Genomic DNA, 19,896 nt, shown 5'->3' with positions numbered 1-19,896 from the left:
AAGCTCACAGTGGAGCACTGGGCTTGCCTCAGTGCATCATCTGACAATCCTTTCAAAGTGTTAGGTGAGATCTGCTTCTGTTTTTGAAGTTCTGAGACTTGCGACCAAAATGAATGGCGTACGAAATCAAACCCGCAGCCAGCCTCTGAAAAGCAAAGTGCCACACACACACACACACACGCAGCAGCCTACGTGCAGCATCTGCATTTTCTGACAAAGTGAACAGGGATGAGCGAATGTGTTAAATTTAGAATGGTGACGCCATGCAAAGTTGAACGCTAACATGAGAGGAAAGCTCAGTGATGCGTTGGGAGAGCTGCATATTCAATAATGTATCAGAGGCGGCATTTTAAAAACAGCTGGGGATCGCTGCTCTGCCTCTGTCAGTCTGTCTCTGTATGTCCTTCTCTCAGTCCATCCACTGCGATAGCAGCAGTTCTGCCACTCCTGGGGGAGATGATGTTTGGTTAAGCTTTCATCCTGTCGACAGTGTCTCTTGCACTTTTCTGTCCCTGAGAATAAGTCTCTCTCTGTGTTTTTGCTTCACTTCCTTTTCCCCCAAAACGCAGATGCCATCCATTTCTCTTTGTGGCATGGAACAAATCTGTGTTGGAAGTGCAAGTGCGTGCATGCGTGTATCCTTAAGGCCACCATGTTAAAGCGGCGCTTACCTGTTTCAGCACATACGTCCACTGTGCTGCTTCATCCTTGAGGAATGAAAGAGTGTGAAATCTCCCCAGAATTCTCCTGTGAGACAGATAAAGAGATAAAGGGGCGAAGGAAAGGGGGTGGGGAAGGAAGGGGAAGAAGAAAAGTAGGAAAAGGATTAGGAACTGAGCCTTAGCCTCTCAGAGCTCAATGCTCTTAAAGCCATCTCTGACTTTCAAATAAGTTCTCTGTGTTTGTGTCTCGCATTGGCCTGTGTGTGTTTGTTTGTGCGCGTTTAAGTCGGGTCGAGGCCTCCGATGTGAACCCAGAGTTAAACTACTGCAGCTGAGTTGCTCCAATAGCAGGTTGGGTCAAATGGACAGTGCCTGGCTCAACTCCTACACTGGGGGCTTTTAAGGCTTTTAAGGCTTCCACGCCAGCAGCTTACAAATCTTACAGGGGAAGAGGGGCTGAAAAAGGCCGGGTGGGAAAAGCATGCAGCACTTCGATATGAGAACTACACTCTCTGACAGATCAAAGGGGGTTGCATTAGGACACATGTGGGCATAAGAGCACAGAGGCGTGTGAAATGTGAGCACAGCGTATACAAATACACAAACGGATGACCCTCTCCCCTGTTCATCCACGTTTGGTGACCGCAATGACCATCTCATTCTGAATTCTTCTGCCAACTACAGAGTGCAGCAGAGTGCACCAAGTGGTAGCAAAATAGAAATCACTTCAGATGTGGAATGGGTCTCAAAGGATTGGGGGTTGTTTCACAGCTATTTTTGTCATGACAGCCACCCTCCACTGAACACTAGACTCCTTTAAATAAATACCAAACCAAAAACTCGAGTAGTGGCCATTTCTATTTTCTATTTTTACTGAAACTATCATAGTAAACCGCCTTCGACTACATTTTTTTCAGCTGACTGCGACCATTGACCATCATGATAATACACAGTAAAAAAATAAAAGCTGTTTCCCTCCACAACTGACGGAATCAGTCTCTGGTAAATGGAAAAGGATGTCATAACAAGGAGTCGCCACTAGTCGGTGCTGTAACACCACTCCTGTATTTGTGCTGCTGACCAACTTCCTTTTCAGGGGCACAATCGATGATGGCAGCATGCATTAACTGCAACATCTGATGATGTAAACTCCAAAGTGATTTAATTAGAAAGGAAAACCAGGGCATGTGTCATTACTGTTGCGTTTCTTGGCCTATAAAGGCAGCTTTTATTCTTTTTTTTTCTTTTTTTTTTAGGTCATACCTGTAACATCTTACGTAACGTAATCAAAAGCCATTTGAAGAATCTGTGCCTTCGCCTGTTCTGATGATCTGTCTGTGATGTGACAGATCGCAGCGCTGCCCTGGCTTCTGTATAGTATGTGCACCGTGGCAAATGGTTGTGCACCATGTGTGAAAACTGGTTCACACTTTATTTTCAGCTGATGACACATTCCTCCCTCAATCCCATCTCCAGTTGCACCATGTTTCTTCAGAAACGATCTGACTGTGGCGATGAAATCATCGGGAGGTGGGGGGGGGCTGACTTTGATAAGAATCAGCTCCCCTCTTCAGCTGGCCGCAGTCTCTCCTCTCCACCCAATTGTTTTCCAGTTGGATTTCAGGGCTCTCTGCTTGGAAACCACCTTGTTAGTGAGAATGTGCTTCACCTGTGCTGGCCCAGCAGAAGTAATTAAAGCCTCTGCAGCTTTGTGCTGGAGAGGGTGTCTGGAAACTAGATCATTTTGAAGGCTCACGTTGGTGCAAGCAGTTTCAGCCTACAAGGCTTGCAAAATAAGGAGATGTTCTGTTTATCTAGCACCGGTGGGCGCAGTACATTCCTCCTCGACTTTCGTGTGATAAAGTGGCACCCACAGTGAACGTCTGCCTGGAAACCCTTTTGCTGCTTCGAATCTCTGCGGGGACTCCCATGGGGACCCTTCAGAGCAGCCTTTGAAGCCCTCTTATGTAAACGGATAGAGTGACAATTCAGTGAGAGTCAAAATGATGTTCGTAATTAGAAGGAAATTCATCTGTAGGTGTTACGTAGGGACATCATCTTAAAGATTTCTGCTGGTGGCAGATATGATTCAGGGCGTAGCAGCAGATTATTTAGGTCACTGAAGTGCTTTCACGTACCCTTTTCACACCATGGAACAAACTATTTCTGCACTGATCTGCGCAGCAATGGCCCAGATAATTTTTTGATGTCTAACCCTAACCAGGGCAGCTGAGTGGAACTCGGCTTACTTTGGTTAGGCTTCACTCAGCATGTGTGAAACACTCTTCTTAGGCTTCCGTCAAGTGAACTCAACATCAAGGCAAGTGGGTAAGCAGGGCAGCAGAGTGGGCGTCAGATGTCCATCTCTTAAGCCGAGTTAAAGTGTGATATCACAGCCGGGCCACCCATAACACTGACACCATGGCCCACAAACCGACTCCCCAGAATGAACGTTCCTTGAGCTGCACCACCTCAGTTCAAAGCGAAACGTCTCGGGCTCACACACGCGCACCAGTCGTGTCATTTTTCCGGGGGAGAATATATTTCAGCAGCAAATTCAAGTTTGTAAACATGTTTACTCTTTTTAGGTGCGTTTGCGGCACAGATCGAAGTTTTGCGGGTCAAGCTGGCAACAGGGACTTAAGGCTGGATGACACAGATCTGCGTAAACATCTAACTTGTTTACGCAATGTGAAATTCTTCTGATGTGCCCCCACAAGGATGATTTATTGGACGACCGTGGCGTTTCGAACCATCCACCAGTACGATAACTGGGCAGCACGTTTGGAAACGACTGCGTGCTGCGAAATGCTTGCTGATGCAAGATCACCTGCTTCTGTTGTAGCTTTGACTTTCATACATGCTAACTGGAGGGCTCTCGCCCATTTTTACTCCCTCTGCATGTCTGTCCCTGTTTCAGTTAATGATTTGGTTCAACCTGCATGCTGGATCTGGACTCCCTGGAAGAAGAGATGCTGTATCTCAATGCATCCTTCCCAACTACATAATCTCTTTAAATGACACAAATGGCTGTATTTCAACTAATCATTTCAGTTCTTGCTTTAAAGTAATCACTTGTACTGTGTGGAACTGAACAGCATATCAATATCATGATTGAATATTTCACTGTTTGCAAAAGGAATTCTTGGACATCTTCAGACACTGTTAGAGAATATCTAAAATAACCAAAGCCAGCAGAATCAAAGAGAAAAAAAGAATAATGCATCCTTCACTGGTGACATCATGTGAGAGCAGAGATAAGGAGTCAGGCTTGAACTAACAATGTGTAAAACAATAGCAGAGTTGTAATAAGAAAAGTGGCACTTGTGACAAATTCACTGGGTTTTACAGCTTTCTGACGCATGATATTGCCCTTCTGCTTATTGCTCGGGATTAATCACAGAACTTCACATTAGTCAGTCAAGCAAAATAACAGTTGCCAGCCATTCATTCATGGGATGTGTCAGGATGCACTGACTGTGTAAGCAGCTGGATTGTCTGAACGAGAGGCATGTTTGAGACAGACTTCTGGGAAACCGAAGCACTTCCTGTTTGAGCAAAAACTGTTTTGGGGTTAAGTTCCACTTGTCAACTCCCTCATTTACAGTCTTTGATAAACCCTCTGTATCTACTCTTTCTATGAAGGAATGAATTACAGATTAACAAAAGATCTGATCTAATGGCGACTCAGGCAGTGCCCAAACCGACCTGAATAGACCCTCAGATAATTAGGCCTGATCCAAAAGGTCAGTTAGCTTACAGCAGCAGGTGGAAAAGAGCAGCTATTTCATAATTAGGATCCATTCTACAGAAAAAAATGGAAGTATTTCCACCTCCTAAGAATGAAAAGCAAATAAATGAAAGAACATGACACAGTGCAGGTTCTGGTTTGATCCTATCAATGTACCGAATTCAGAGACATTGACAAAGAAACCCAACATCACTGGCAATTAAACAAGACCCAGTCTTACTTTGATTAGTCTTAAATGTGGACCTATGTTAGATTCTAGCAGCAGCGAGCAGTGTTGTGCCAGTTCAAACAAAAGAACTAGTTCAATGTTCAGTTAACACGGGTTACAACTGAGCTAATTCATGTTCATAGTTCACCATTTCACATTCTGAACTAAGTTCACAGTCCTAAATGAACTGGTATACTCAAAATTCTCCCTTTCTGATGACCTCCTCTGAATTCTTCTCCTGATATGGATGAAGGTACTCCAACATGGACCTCGCCACCATCTCAGCAGATACATGCACATCTATTTCAATCCTAATCATCAGGATACTCAAAATTTTAAAAAAAAATGTAAAAAAAAGTTAAAGCTGACTTCATTTCTTATTTTCACACACCGATTAAAGCATCTCAACCAGCCCAGTAACAAACCCTTAGGTCATAAGGTCATTTCAGCAGTATGAATAAAAAACATGCAACTTAAAAGCATACAACAAACACAACATGTCACGCACCTAACTAAACTCATAAAAACTAATAAAACCGCCGCGTGACTAAATCTGGCGAGGGAGCCCCTCCTCAGGTAAAATCAGACACAGGTGAAGACAGGCTTAATCAACATGGAAGTGTCTGTTTAAATGTTTAAATTCCATTACAGGTGATCTGCTGTGCAAAGAAGTCTACCACATCCTTCAGCTTCAGCAGTCAAACTTCACTCCATTTCACTCCTTTATGGCTGTATTCTCAAACCTTTACACCACTTCTTGTCAGCCGTGCTGTCCACTGTGTTGCTACAAAGTTCTACACATTAATCAAAAAACAGGACTGGAATTGTCCTAATGCTGTCGTATAAATTGTATATACAGTAGTTATATACTGTATATATATATATACTGTAATGCGCTCATTTTAACGCATTCATGCACAACACTGAGGACAAGTATATTTAACTACCACAGATTCAAATTATTTCCCCTCAGTTAGCAGAGAACACAGAGGAAAGCGGGAATGATTGGTGTGATGGATTATTTGGTCTGTTGTAAGTAAAAAGGGACAGAGGAGTACTAAAAAAACACTGCATTTTTTTTAATTTATGAGAAAAAATACAGATATTCTGTGGGATAAAAGTGATAGAATATAAGAAAATGTGTCCTTTTTGCTCATTAGGAAAGTACAATGCTTTACTTTGCATATTGACTATACTATCACCCACATTCACTTCAGTCTGGATGTTGTTTTATTCTCAAAATGCTGAATGTACAAGTGCTTAAAATAACAACAACTTCCTTATTGATAAAAATCCAATAAGTTATAAAACTTTTATCCACTGCCGGCATATAACTTCACAGGTAGCGTTGATCGTCGACAAGAATATTACCTTTTTTTCCCCCAAAAGGTGCTTCTTCCAAATTTTCCAACTTTCATTCTCAGAATATCTAATATAGAACAATGAAAAGTAAATCTGTCAAGTGCCTGCAAACACGTTCACCAAAACAGCCCCGTCAGATGATATGTCTGTCTTGTGTAAAAAGCTTGCTGTGCTGATCCTTAAAAAATGTATTAATGTGGCTTTAAGTGCAATATCATGTTTCAGCTGTTATAACAGGAAAATCAGTCAATTTTCACACATCTGTAAGGTCGGAGACTTGCGAGAGAGTGATTTCACACACCAGTAGGAGAGATGCTGCTTCTCCTAATGCAACAAATTGTGTTTTTACTTGAACTTCCATGTCTTATATGTGCCTGAGTCCCTATAGCTTTCAACCCAAGACACCAGAACAGTCTAGAGTAGGATCAAAGTCAAGGTGACCGTCATAGCAGCACTACGTTCTGTACTGAAGTTCCAAAGCTACAGAACTGACTAAATCTTTTGTGTCTCCCTTTAGGTTTAAATGTGTTCAAGTGGGTTCCACCAACTTCTGTACAAACGTGATGATATACCCATCTCTAAGCCAAACAACTTAACAGCTTGTACTGAGCCCACCACATTAAAGCAAAAAAATTTGCTAAATCCTTGGTTCAGGCTCACGAGCAGGAAGAACAACTAAAGCAGAGTGTGGCTGTCACCAATCTCGATTACAACAAATTGCATGCCGCGATGCAGTAAAATGACGCAGCTTACAACGTGAAGCGGTGTCGTGACTTTGTGAAATATATTTTCGAATTCTACTTAAGCTACAATGAAAAGACAAATCGACACCTGTTCGAGGCTTTTGTGTGCTTGGGGCGGACCTGTAGTCATGGATATGGTGACAACTCAGAAATGATCACTTCCTGGGTGCTGCAAATTACTCAGTGATGTCCTACTTTTAAAGACATATTGGACTCGCGTGTGCTGGGGGCCACAACAGCGACTGACTGAAGGAGTGGCACAAGTGAGAGAAAGGGCCTACGACAGAGAGGGGAAGTAAGAAATATGAACGGGTGTAAAAGCGTGAAAAGGAGGGAGGCAGATATGGAGAATTATGTCAAATACAAAAGAGCAAGAAAGATATAGGACTCAAGAAGAACTTCTAAAGAGGAGAAAATTCGGCAGGATCTTTCCCCAATCCATGTGATCATTTGAAAGGCAAAATTACACAGAACATCTAATCTCGTAGGTAACGTCAAATTGTCTCAGTGCTAACATCCCTGTGCTTACACTGCAAAGACAAAGAGCACAGCTCTTCCCCACCAAGAACCTATGAAGCTTTGGAGAAGTTACACCTGACATTTCTCTTTCAATAGTAAGCAAGAGAAAGCTTTAATATAGGCAGAATAAATAGAGAGAGGTGGCTGAATGTCACCACTGTGGAGGTGGGAGAGACCGGCGTGACCCGACACCTGGTTATTTCTTGCTTTTGACAAGGTCGCAAATGTTAGGCAGATATTAGAATCCCACGAGTGCTGAATGGGAATGCTGGGGCAGAATTAGAATGGCGGCAAGATGACTGCAACGGGCGTCCTAATGAAGCCTCTCAGTCCCACTGTGAATGTGACCCATTTTTTTTGCTTTCTCTCTCCTTTTCTTCCCTCTGATAAATCTGCCCTAAATTCTTCACAGGGAAGATTATGCATACATTTAATTAAATGAGCAAAAATTACCGCGATGGATAGTGAAATCCCTTCTCTCCAAACCATTAGTGCCTTGTGTTTGTTTGAACTCCAAAGGGTGCAGAGTGCGATGGGGTCAGTTTTCATTCCCGGGAGAAAATGTCACAATGGAAATGGTAAATTGCAGCAGCACAAATGAACTTTCACTTTAAAGGACAAGACTGGATTAAATAGATGTTTCATGTTTATGTGTGGTTAAGTACCCATCATCTGCTAGATAAAAATGTCCTTGTGGCTTCTCTGCAAAGTTTTCTAAGAAATACTCACAAGATCTGGGAAGGTTTATGAACTCTGGGAACTGGTCCAAATTTCAAACCACTTAAATTAGGGGGTATTTGATTAAATATCTTGCAATTACCTAAAGCAACTGATTAAGCAGTAGTCAGACACCCACTGCATGTGCACGAGGTTGTTAGCTGAGCAGAGGATGATCTATTTGCATGCTCACACCAGGCAGCGGTCTTCCTCGGTTCCTGCACCAACTGAGTCAGCCAGGACAGACAGAATGCCAATTTTTCATTTACTTTTCTGTTTGCACTGCCCTTGGCTGCCCAACAAGGAAGCATTCACAATGAAAATGTAAATGACATAGCACTGCCTTTACTGGGGGGAAAAAAAATCACGTGACAGTAGTGAGGAAGAAAATGTTTCTTATGCACAAACGTCCACGCCATGTGTACGCTGTCATCACGCTCGCTGCAGATGTCTGCACATTTGCCCATTTGTCACGGTTGCAGACACTTGATTGTGGGCATGGAACGCCTCATTCTACACTCTACTCTTGTATCTAAGTATTGCATTCTTGCCGAACTTGCCACCGATAGTGCACGTGTATACAATGTGGCTGGGCTATTTAGTCTGCCTAAATGATGCTATAATAAATAATAGCCATGTTACAGCACTAAAACTACTTTTTCAGAGCCAATAAGCGTAGAGGATTGCAATGTGAAATTCAATAGTCAGTTTATGGTAATTTACGTTGGTTTTACAGTTGTCCAAAAACTGTCCAAAAATAATGTGTTCGTCATGGTTTTCAAAATCCATAAGTGGATTTATAGCAGCAACCCAGAAACCATAGAAGACGCCACACATATTGTTTTAGATGCATTTTCCCCATTTTTTTTTTCTGTTTGTCTTTTACAATAATCATTGACAGCTGGAATTGGTACCTACACGCTATAAGTTTTAAGCTCTGGCTTAAAAAACCTTTGTAGTGTACGTAACTTTACCTTTGGATTTCTCACGCCAGCATCTTTCTCAAGAAAACAGTGATACCAAATGTGATGTTATGACTTCAGTTCTGTTCATTTAGGTTAGAAGTTTAGCTGATTTTGTTGGAAAGAGTAGTGGAAATTCAGTGGTGAAGCTCAGTTTTGTGCCAGCACTGGGGAGAGCTTTCCAGTTCTTTCTAACACGTTTCCTAGTCTGAGATTTCTTGCTAATGTTAGCCATGTTAGCTAACAGTAAACCATCATTTAAAATGGAGGCTGCTTGTTAGACGCCGTGTTGCTTCCTGTGTCAGACCAGGCAACAACTGGAGAGCACTGCCATTAATCAGAAATTGATACAAAAATGGCTTAATAAATTAAATGATATGCAAATTATTATGCTAATAAATGCAACTAAAAATAATCTCAGAAATGTGCATATATGTATAAAATATGAAATAACAGGTATTTTTGTTCTAATTTTCAACTGTTTTAACTCTGCGTTAGTACACCAAACTATGTACTTTGCCACTTAATTCGTAATCAAATTGATGTATTTAACTGGTTGTTTTTCATTTTTATTTGTTTAGTTTTTTTATCAATATTATTCATCTCACCATAATCTCCTTTTTACATTTCTCTTTTCTATTCATTGCCCAAAATGTTGTTTATTTTTGTATTGTATTTCAATTTTACAATAAATTTTCAACTATTTTCTTTGTAATTTTCTTCAAACTGTAGTCTGTAATCTTTAATATTAATTTCTCTAATATTTACCTCCTGTATTTTCTGCCCTTATAAATATCCCAAAGCACATTTATCAAAATGTGTTTTTTACCTTTCTGTGTCTCAGTTTTTACAATTCTGTATGCATTCCTGATTAATTATGAAAATGAAGGCGGCGTGAAGGTAGAGTGTGTCCCAGGAGGCCTGTTTCACAACACATCAACACAGACAAGAGTTGGGGAAGGCTAACGGTGCTAGCGGCTAGCTAAACTTCCTGCCAGAGCAATGGTCTATAAGCACATAAGCTTTGCTGCGCATATGTGCTTGGACAAAGGTTTTATGATAATAAAGAATATAATTTCATTTTGGGGGAAAAATAGAGAAAGAAAATAATACAGAAAGAAATTAAAAGTAATAGATTAAATATATGGAATTTGAAATGAAATTGCAAAGTAAATAAGTAGGTGCATTAACATGAAGTTGTATTAATACTGTTGAAAATTCAATGATTTAAAGCAGAACTATTTATGAATTCTACTGTCTACATATTGATTATTGCATATATCTATGTATTTTTCTATTTGAATTTATTGGCAAGGTTTTTTTTACTGCTCTGATGGTGTTGTTTCTTCACATGAGGAAGGAGGAGCACATTACTCCTGTCACTACTCCTCTAGCTTTACAATTGTGCAAGTGTGCGTGTGCACACTTGTGTTTGTTTCTTTCTGAGTATCTGCTGTCATGCAGTTGGTGAAAAATGAGGTGCGTATAAGTCATCCAGTGAGAGGTAGTCACTAATAGGATAGAGGCTGCTTCTCTTCACAACCCTAAGACTCACAGACACATGAGCTGTGCACACATAGGCTGTCTGAGACACACACACACACACTTCCACAGGAATGAGCTATGGCCTTATTATCCACCTCACTTCCTTGCCGCTCGCAACCTCCCGTAAAACTACAAGACTGTTCGCATCCATCCATCCATCCATCCATCCATCCATCCATCCATCCATCCATCCATCCATCCATCCATCCATCCATCCATCCATCCATCCATCCATCCATCCATCCGCTTTCTTTTTAGCCTCCACTTTTCCATGAGACTTTCTGTTCTTTTCCCCAACAACTCTTTACCATTCTCCTTTTTGCCACACTTATTCTCTTCACCTCATTTGCTCCTTCACACCACACCACACCTCACCATCACCCTCCTTCCTCCCCCATTTGGCACTCTTTTCTCTCCCCACCTTGATCACCTGACTGCTACCCTGCATTAAAATAACCTTTCCACACTTCTCCCCTCCTCACAGCACCTACCTGACTTTCTCAGATACTTCTATCCTTTTACCCTCCCCTGATTCCTTCATTTAGCTCCAACCCTCTTTACCCTTTCATTTCCTTTCTTCTCCATACTCCTCAAAACTTTCATCATATGCCACTCCACTTAATCTATTAATCTCTCTGTGTTCTTGTGCAGTTCTCCTTTCCCCCTTGGCTCCTTTCCTCCCATCTTTCCTCCCTCTTTCTCACCCTATTTTCTCCACCTTTCCAAGCCTTGGTAACTGCTGCTGTTGCTGTCTAGACTGGCAATGAAATGAGGATTGAGAGCGGGAGGTGGATGGGAGACAACACACGTCGTGGGTTCAAAAATAATATTAAAAGAAACAGATGCTGAGAAGAGGGTGCAAAATGGCACACAAGCATACAGAGATACTGTAAGAGTTCATGATGTAAAATAGAGTTGTCAGGTTTTATAAGAGAAAGGATCCAATATCTTGTTATGGTTTTTCTTGAGTTGTCACTTTCCAGAGAACACAACAGCAATCATTTTCTACAGATCCCTGCTTCACATCCAGGGAACACCTTTGTCCATCCATCTGTAATTTCATTTTTACTGTCTTTGAGAGATCCGATGAACCTCCCCACCTTCACTAAATTGCATCAAAGTCAAGGAACACGATGTCAGGGAACTTCTTCTCTATCAGCGACAAGAATGAAATTTGTGGCATCGATCCTGTCACGTTGTGAATATTCGTGGAAGGGGACGACCAAGTGCAGACGAGGTGAGGAGGAAATGAGGCCAAGCAGATGCCAGATTACATCTTTCCGTGACAGTTGCCCACACACACTGTTTTGTTTGATGGCCTGCATGTTTGTGTGCTTCAGCGGTGTGTGTGTGTGTGTGTGCTTGACAGGAGGAGGTGTCCTGTCTGTAGCAGGATGCGATAATTAACCTTTCTCCTGCTGAGAAGAGCTATTAAAGCTAAGGCTGTTTTATCACAAACACGTTACATTACAAAGCTTATGCTGTTTAGTGCTGTTGCACATAAAGAGTGAAACTGTTTACTCGACCACTCCATGCAGTGACCAGTCTGCCTGTTCATTTACATGTAATGCATACTTTCTCTATTGTACACATATATGTGCATATATGTGCTAACCCACCTGTAACACTAGCTTTAAATCCTTGGGCAGCTATGCAGCCACAAGAGATGCGTTCTAATTTTAAAATCAAGCAGAATTATTCAAACATCTCCCAAAATATAGTCATCTGACATCCAAGTCATCAGTTGGCCAATTTTTTACCTTTTCATCTTTTCTTCGTGCCTGCCATCTGGAGCAATGACAGCGACTAGGTTGACTGACAGCTACATATTTTTCACAGCACAACACACAGAATCCCGTACAATCCATCAGAAGTTAAAGACCAGCATTTAACCCCCGTAAATGCACTAGATAACAACTGAGAAGTCAAAGAATACACTGCAGTAAATATGGTGCAAAGTGACCCATCAGTCTGATGTTAGCATCATTAGAGAACAAGCCCACGAGTCGTTTGCTCATGCAGCGCAACGAACAGCAACAAAAAAAAAGATTGCAAAGACTGTGCTGTAATGGCGCGCTGATGAATGACCAAAAAGAGGCCTCCACCCCAGTGGCTGTTCTTAAATACTGTGGCATTGCTGAATAAGACACGTGGCAAGTCCTCCAACTGACACGGTCAAAGCCATCATTTGTTCCTACCCATTAATACGACTCGGAATTTCGTTCTCTAACAACAGCACTTAAATAAGTGTTTCCACATCGGAGTTGACGTCATTGCCAAGTCTATCGTTGAACAAGCTGCAATGTCTGCATAAGAGGGAAGGAGGACGGGCTTGGATTGAGCAGCTATGTGCTGCACTTTCATCCATGGACCTTTGTGACACGTGAGATTAAGACCATCACACATCCTGACAACACTTTCGTGAAGCTCTTCTCTCGCCTGGTTGGGTTTAGGCAAAATGATCATGGTTTTTCAGTTTGTTCTTTTCGAACAAATAACATAAACTAATACAAAATACAAAGCTAAATCAGAGAGGTCAGTATCAGCGGTCTGATGGGGATGTTTTTTTGTCCAAAAGGGAGTAGGTAGATGTTTAAGCTTATCGAGACCTACCCCCTTAAATGAAAAAAAAGAAAAAAGGAAACTTCACACAGGCAATGCATATATTTTCATATCCATCCATATAAACTAACTGTTTTAACATTATCATGATAATAATAGTACCAATAACAATATAAAGATTACCAGGATGAGACAGATAATCACATAGTTTTCTAACTTGAGTGTTGGGAACATCTTGGCAATATGTTGGTTTTAAATAGTTCAGTGAATTCATGGAGTGATAAATATTCTTTTTTTTATCTCCTCAGTGCAGCTGTCCCCCACACCAACTCCCTCAACTGTAATGCTGTGATATGTTGCATTGGTTGGTCATTTCCTCTCAATACACGATATGTTTGCATTTTTTGTCACAAATTCTGAATATTGTGGGGCAATGATTTGTGTCTTGCCCTGTACATAATTTGGGTTATTTTGAGGTCAACCAAGTCTTCAAATTTGAGTGTTTTTGATTTTGTAAAAAGTAAATTAGATTCTTCTGTTAAAGGGGGTTTTGTTTATGGTTCTCATTGCTCTTTTTTGCCGTATCTATAGTGGTTGAGTGTTTGTTCCGAAGGTATTTCCCAACACTCCCACACAGTATGTTATATATGGAAGTATAATGGAACAGTAAAGAGTGTGCAATGATTTTTGGTTTATAACATCTTTAACTTTACAAAGTATTGCAACCGATTTTGATATTTCATTCTTAATTCTTAATCTATTTTGTATAATCACTTCAAGAAATTTGAAGTAATAATTTGTTATAATAACACTAAATCTTTAGTTTAATTAATTTTCCACTTTATTCAGAAGTTGCTCCAGATCTATGGAAGCGAATCGTAACCATAATTCAAATTAAAATGCATTTGCAGAAATCTTTTTCAATTTTAGAATGTGGCTGCATTACTTGACTCATAAATGAAATTAGTAATCAATCATCCTATTTGCATTTTAATTTTCTTCTTCAAGAGTGCTCAATCTTTCACTTAATTAAAATGAAAAAGACATAGACATTTGACATTTAATTTTCAAAATAGATACCAAAATTCAATTTGTAATGTCAAATTAGAAAATTAAAATGCATTTTCAGAAATGCTTTTTCATTTTAAGAATGTGGCTGCATTATTGGACTCATAAATAAAACTAGTAATCAATCATTCCATTTGCATTTGCATTTTCTTCTTCAAGATTGCACATTTTTGCTTTTTCGTTTTCATAAAGCAAAAAGCAATCTGAGCGACGCAGCAGAGTGACGTCAGCTCTTTTTCAGCTCCCTGCTGACCGAGCTACACATCTTGTCCAGTAGGCAAGGCAAGGCAAGGCGAGTTTATTTGTATAGCACAATTCAACAACAAGGTGATTCAAAGTGCTTCACAGAGACATTAAAACAGAAGAAATAAAAAGCATGATTTAAAATTTAAACAAAAGAAGGAAATAAGAAGCTGAAACACTTGCTCATCTGTCGCTGTGCACATCTGCATTGCATTACATTGCAAATGTGCCAGGAAATTGATTGAATTGCCGGGTCTTTAGAGGACGCATCACAGATCATGGCGCTCCCTCAAATTGTGCAAACACTGTTAGAATTAGCTGAGCAGGTAGAATCTAATAATATATCTGGGTCTGATGCCCGTGGCCGAGTAGAACAAGTCATGCATTTTAAATGCATTTTAGTTTGAATTACAAAGTTAATTGGTGACATCTGCAAAAATCATCATCTTTAGTGTCTAGGAAATTCACATCATTAATGTACAGTATAAACAGAAGTGCTCCTACCACGGATCCCTGGGGAACCCCGCATGTAACAGTTTTCAATTGAAAATTAATATCATTAGTTGGTACAAACTCATTTTGATTTTTAAGAAAACTGTTTGTCCTTTATAGTACAATCTCTCTGATTCTATATCTATGTCATTTATTTAATAATAAATCATGGTCAACAGTATGACAATTTTTGCCATTTTCAACTGCAGGTGCAACTGTATCAACAAATTCAAGTAGTGCATGTGTTGTAGTTCTTTTAGGTCTAAACGCATATTGCTTTTCATATAGTACATTATTTTTTGTGATGAATTCATATAATCTGTTGTGGGATATTCTTTCAAGTGTCTTAGAAAACTGTGGGAGTAATGAAATAGGACTATAGTTAGTGTTTATGTTTATGTATTTAGCAGACGCTTTTATCCAAAGCGACTTACAAATGAAGATTTAACAAGCTATATAAAGCTAACAATAAACTACATTGAAGGAACCTACTAGTCTGACTATGTCAGAGGTGACAGAGTAGAGATAGAGTGCAGGCATAGAGGAAAGTACAGAAAGATAAAGTGCAGAGATAGAGGGGGTAGGGAAGTACAAGGTAAGTGCTAGGATAGGAGATGCTCTCTGAAGAGCTGGGTTTTCAAGAGCTTCTTGAAGATAGACAGGGACACCCCTGTTTTGGTAGCGCTCGGTAGGTCATTCCACCATCGTGGGACGACACATGAAAAGAGTTTGGATTGTCTTAGGCGTGGTGTAGGCACTGCTAGACGACAATCCTGGGACGAACGGAGGGACCGAGTTAGTGAGTGTATGTGAATCTCCAGCATTTTATATTGGTATAACCATGACAGTTTACACAGTCTGTAATGACAGATGTAGGCAAATGGTTTCACTACAGATTCTTTGATGCTTTTGACCAATTCCATATCAATGCTGTCACAGTATGTTGATTTCTTGGCCTTAGATGATTCACCTATACCAATAATTTTCATCCGCTCCCCTTATAAACAATGACTTAGTTACATTTATGGTTTTATGTTCAAAGTCTCAAACCTCAGTCTTTGTGATTTCTCTGGCCAAACTCGAACCAACATCGGTCGCGGTTGTGTTTTGTACTAGAAAATAACTTTTTTTTTTTTTTCTGGTTCCAATATCAATAATGTTATTTAATACTTTCTATGTCTTTTTCATATTATATTAAAGATCTTCTAGAAGTTTACTATGATAATTTCTTTTACAGTTTCTCTTTTGTCAGCTTGTTTTTATACATTGTTTCTATAGTTTTACTCAGCTTCAGTGGTTCTTTTCTTTAAAAGATCTGTTTTCTCACAAGCATTTTGTATTCCCTTAGTTATCTATGGTTTCTTGACAGCTCAAAGCGGCAGGGTAATGAAGATGTCCTTTTTGCGCCAATACGGTGCAACACGTGTGTAAGAGAGGTTTTTAACATTCAGCAACTTCACTGAATGGGTCAGATCGAAGGACTTAGGACTTTCGAGTTGTGCTCTACAAGTATTTATCTAAAATGGAGAAAAAAAACAGCAGTAGTGCTGTTTAATAACCTGAAGAAAAGTTCTATACTCTGCAGCTTCCTTCCATGGTTATTCTGTTTTATTCTGAACATTAATATATCATGAAGATCAGAAGTGTTGAGATTAGGTTTTGAATAATAGAGTTGCTGAGGTCTGGCAGAGTTTAACCACATTTTACTGCATCGCTACCGGTCAGCACTGGTTATGTTATCAACAAAGAATGGTGAACAGACAAATCTTTATGTTTGGTCAATTCAATCAATGATGACTAGAGCAGAACAATTTTGGACCAAAAAAAGCATCAAAATATTAATTTTATTTTAAAAAATCAAGATTGATCCCATCTGTTATTTGGGATGGATGTGCTGGGAGGTTAAAATGTAGGTCAAACTGTTCAGCTTACATAGGATTAAACTTGACACTGGAATTTGTTTTTGGGAAGTTTGTTTGAACCCATCACACCAAACAAAAGATATCTTCACAGTTACTACAAGGGGAAAGTGTAACATTGATTTGATTTAATATCTGCACTGCACAACCTGAAAAGACATCTGCAAATCAATGTCTTCTGTAGCCCTGATATTCCATCTTTTCCTATTGTCCTTTTTCTCTCCCTGCAACAGCTGTCTTTTTATACTTGTCCTTAGTTTGGTAATGCAGATTTTAGACAGCTGCAGAACAGACACCTGAAGGTTTCCTGATGTGTGTGTGTGTGTGTAGTTAGGTTTGAAAGAGAGAGAAGGAAAGGTGGAAGGTGGACGAACAATGACAGTCTGCTCGACATCTATTTTTGAAAAACATTTTAGTCATCTTGCTGCTTTTCGACTTTAAATACTCAACCTGCCGAAATGCAACATTTCCTTTGAAGTTTAACAGAAACCCAGCCAACAATCTCATCAGCACTAACTGCTCTTCTTATGATATTCAGTCAGTGATAAAACAGCTTAGGAGATGAGACAATTCAACAAGTACCATGACGATGCAAAGCCTGCTGTCTGATGTTGTGAGGCACTTTACTTTGATAAACTCTTACCATTCATTTACCTCATATATTCTTAGATTAATTTCAACAAAGAGAGACAATGCAGACATAGTTATATCTCATCAAATCAAATACAAACATATATATATCATATTCCCCTTTCATCAGTCATCAGCCACTCTGTACACTACATATTCAGCATTAGCCTTTGAAAAAATCTTTATTGATTGATCACTAATCCTTTCCATGGCTAAGATGAACCTTCTCACCATATCTCCCGTAGAAAAGAGCAATCTCCAAGAAGCAGACGAGCTGCACCAGTTTGTATACGTGACAGAAAATATAGAAGATTTGTTACATGCTGCAAACCAATAGAACAAAAAAAAACAGGCTAGAGTGTCTTAAACATCTAAAAAAAGCCATTTACTTAAAAGCTGTTTTTGGACAGTTTAATCTCAGATCAACCTGTGTAAAAATGATGGAAAGAATAACAAATTGTAGAACTGCTAATGTAGTCCTCTTCACACATGCCTTTTAAGCCAGGACTGTTGCACCTTCATTGTGCATCGGTGTCAGGTGTCAAAGAACCATGTGTGAAAGGAGAAGCTGGCATCGCAGAACACACCACTCTAACTAACAATGATGTCATCACTCATCTGATTCTGTACAGCCAGCTTGATGTGTGCAAACGCACAGTGATACAGGGCTGAGGCTGTTTAATGAGGACATTTTTGTTTGCAATAAAAAGCTGAAACGTGTGAAATGTGTGAAACACTTGGAGGCAGTGTGATAGTTTGGGCCTTGGTAGATTCCTGTGGCAACAGTCCACTCTCACTTTCAATCTGATTGATCTGTATTTCACTTGGTGAAGAAAACTAACAGCTGAAGACGTCTGCCGTCACAGCCCAACAAAGCACTGCAAAGAGGGAAACCCACTCTTTGGTTGCTCCAATAAAGGTCAATGCCTTGGAAGAATTCCCAAAAAGTATTAAAAAGGGATATTTTCTAAATGAAAATTCTAAACTCGGTTCTATACAGTAAAGAGCTGTAATTAAACTCCTCTTATAGTCTGAATGTGAACACCAGAGATTTGGCACTTAAAGCCCACATTCATTACATTCAGCAGTACCTTCCATGTGTTTTGGCAAACAGCTAAAATAAAATACTTTTATCTTTGTGACATTACGAGGTGGGATGAGGGGTTGTAGCTTTTTATCAAATGTGTGAACCTTTAAATCAATCGGAATTGATAATATATGTTTTATATCATACAGGGCAAAATATATTTCTCGTCTAAGATTAACAGAAGTAGAGTAAGTAGAGAATTATCAGGCACAGTGATGTAATGTATTAGGACCGTAGCACCAGGCTTCAGTGAATGTAGGTACATCAGGTACATTCTGCTTACAAAGACACATTTGCACAGAAAGAGAAACAAAAGTTTAAAGTGGGGGCCAACGTAGCAGATGGGCCAGCAGTGGAGTAGCATATGACTTAGTGCCCCAAGTGTCTCAAGTAGCAGCATGCGGGCCAAACCTCAGCCACTAATGAGGCTCTACACGGAGTCCCAACTGAGCCCACTCCAAACACTGAACAAGACACACACAAGGACAGAGACAAAGACTTAGATGTAGGCACATGCCCTCAGACACACACACACACACACACAGATACACGCTCGTGCGCTTACGCAACCCTTGGGAGCAAAGCAAAATACAAACTATGGAGCACACTCACATGGTTTCTGTTTGGTTAAAACTTCCTGCTTTGGTGGACTGGCATCTTTCTCTGTTTGTGCGGGAGATCTGAACAAAATTGCACTACAATTATCAGACTTTTTCTGTTTACTATTGATATGTGACAGGTTCAGTGTTCAAAATCATAGGCAGGACATGAAGCACCCTCTTGGACCTTTTTTTTACTGCGCTGCACCAGGTTTTACATTTGAAAGTATCGGCAGTCACATTCAGTGGCTTTAACCACAAGGCTTTTGTTGGAAAATCAATAATAAATACCTTGTAGATTAAAAGTATCATCAAACATTTCAGTTCAGTTCGTATACATGTTACAAATAGGAATTATCTAAGTAGGTATCTATCTATCTTTATCATTATCTATCTATCTATCTATCTATCTATCTATCTATCTATCTATCTATCTATCTATCTATCTATCTATCTATCTATCTATCTATCTATCTATCTGTCTATCTATCTATCTATCTATATATGCATCTCTCTATACAACTGGATTGAATCACGCTCTTAAGCCTGATGTACCGTGCTGTAAGAGGGTTTCTCGCTTAGAAAACATCTCAGGAGGTAGCTGAAGTGATGGAAAGTTTAGTCAACCTCACATATATGGGAAAATGCAAATGCAATATGTTGGAAAATGGAACTAACGCATGTGTCCATAAAACCAATGAATATTACTGAACACCATGTTGTAAAACCATAAAAAGAATTGTAAAATAAATTATTCCTAACTTATTGATGTTAATTATATTCAGAATAAGAAATAAGTTACAAGACATTTCTTTGCACCAGCAGGG

At 39.8% G+C, this 19,896-nt stretch overlaps 1 protein-coding gene across 1 annotated transcript in view; it reads right to left on the bottom strand.

The window, feature by feature from the left end:
- The window catches only part of ptprdb (protein tyrosine phosphatase receptor type Db), a 170,138-nt gene that overhangs the window by 119,440 nt on the left and 30,802 nt on the right, over positions 1-19,896 (bottom strand). Inside the window, exon 4 of the mRNA XM_072383343.1 lies at positions 672-747. The gene's annotated coding sequence lies outside the window, so the exon portion shown is untranslated. The remainder of the gene's footprint in view (positions 1-671; positions 748-19,896) is intronic.

The sequence above is a fragment of the Leuresthes tenuis genome, unplaced genomic scaffold, assembly GCF_036924035.1.
Source record: "Leuresthes tenuis unplaced genomic scaffold, fLeuTen1.0.hap1 SCAF_4, whole genome shotgun sequence".
NCBI lineage: Eukaryota > Metazoa > Chordata > Actinopteri > Atheriniformes > Atherinopsidae > Leuresthes > Leuresthes tenuis.
This window is presented reverse-complemented; position numbering and strand designations above follow the sequence as displayed.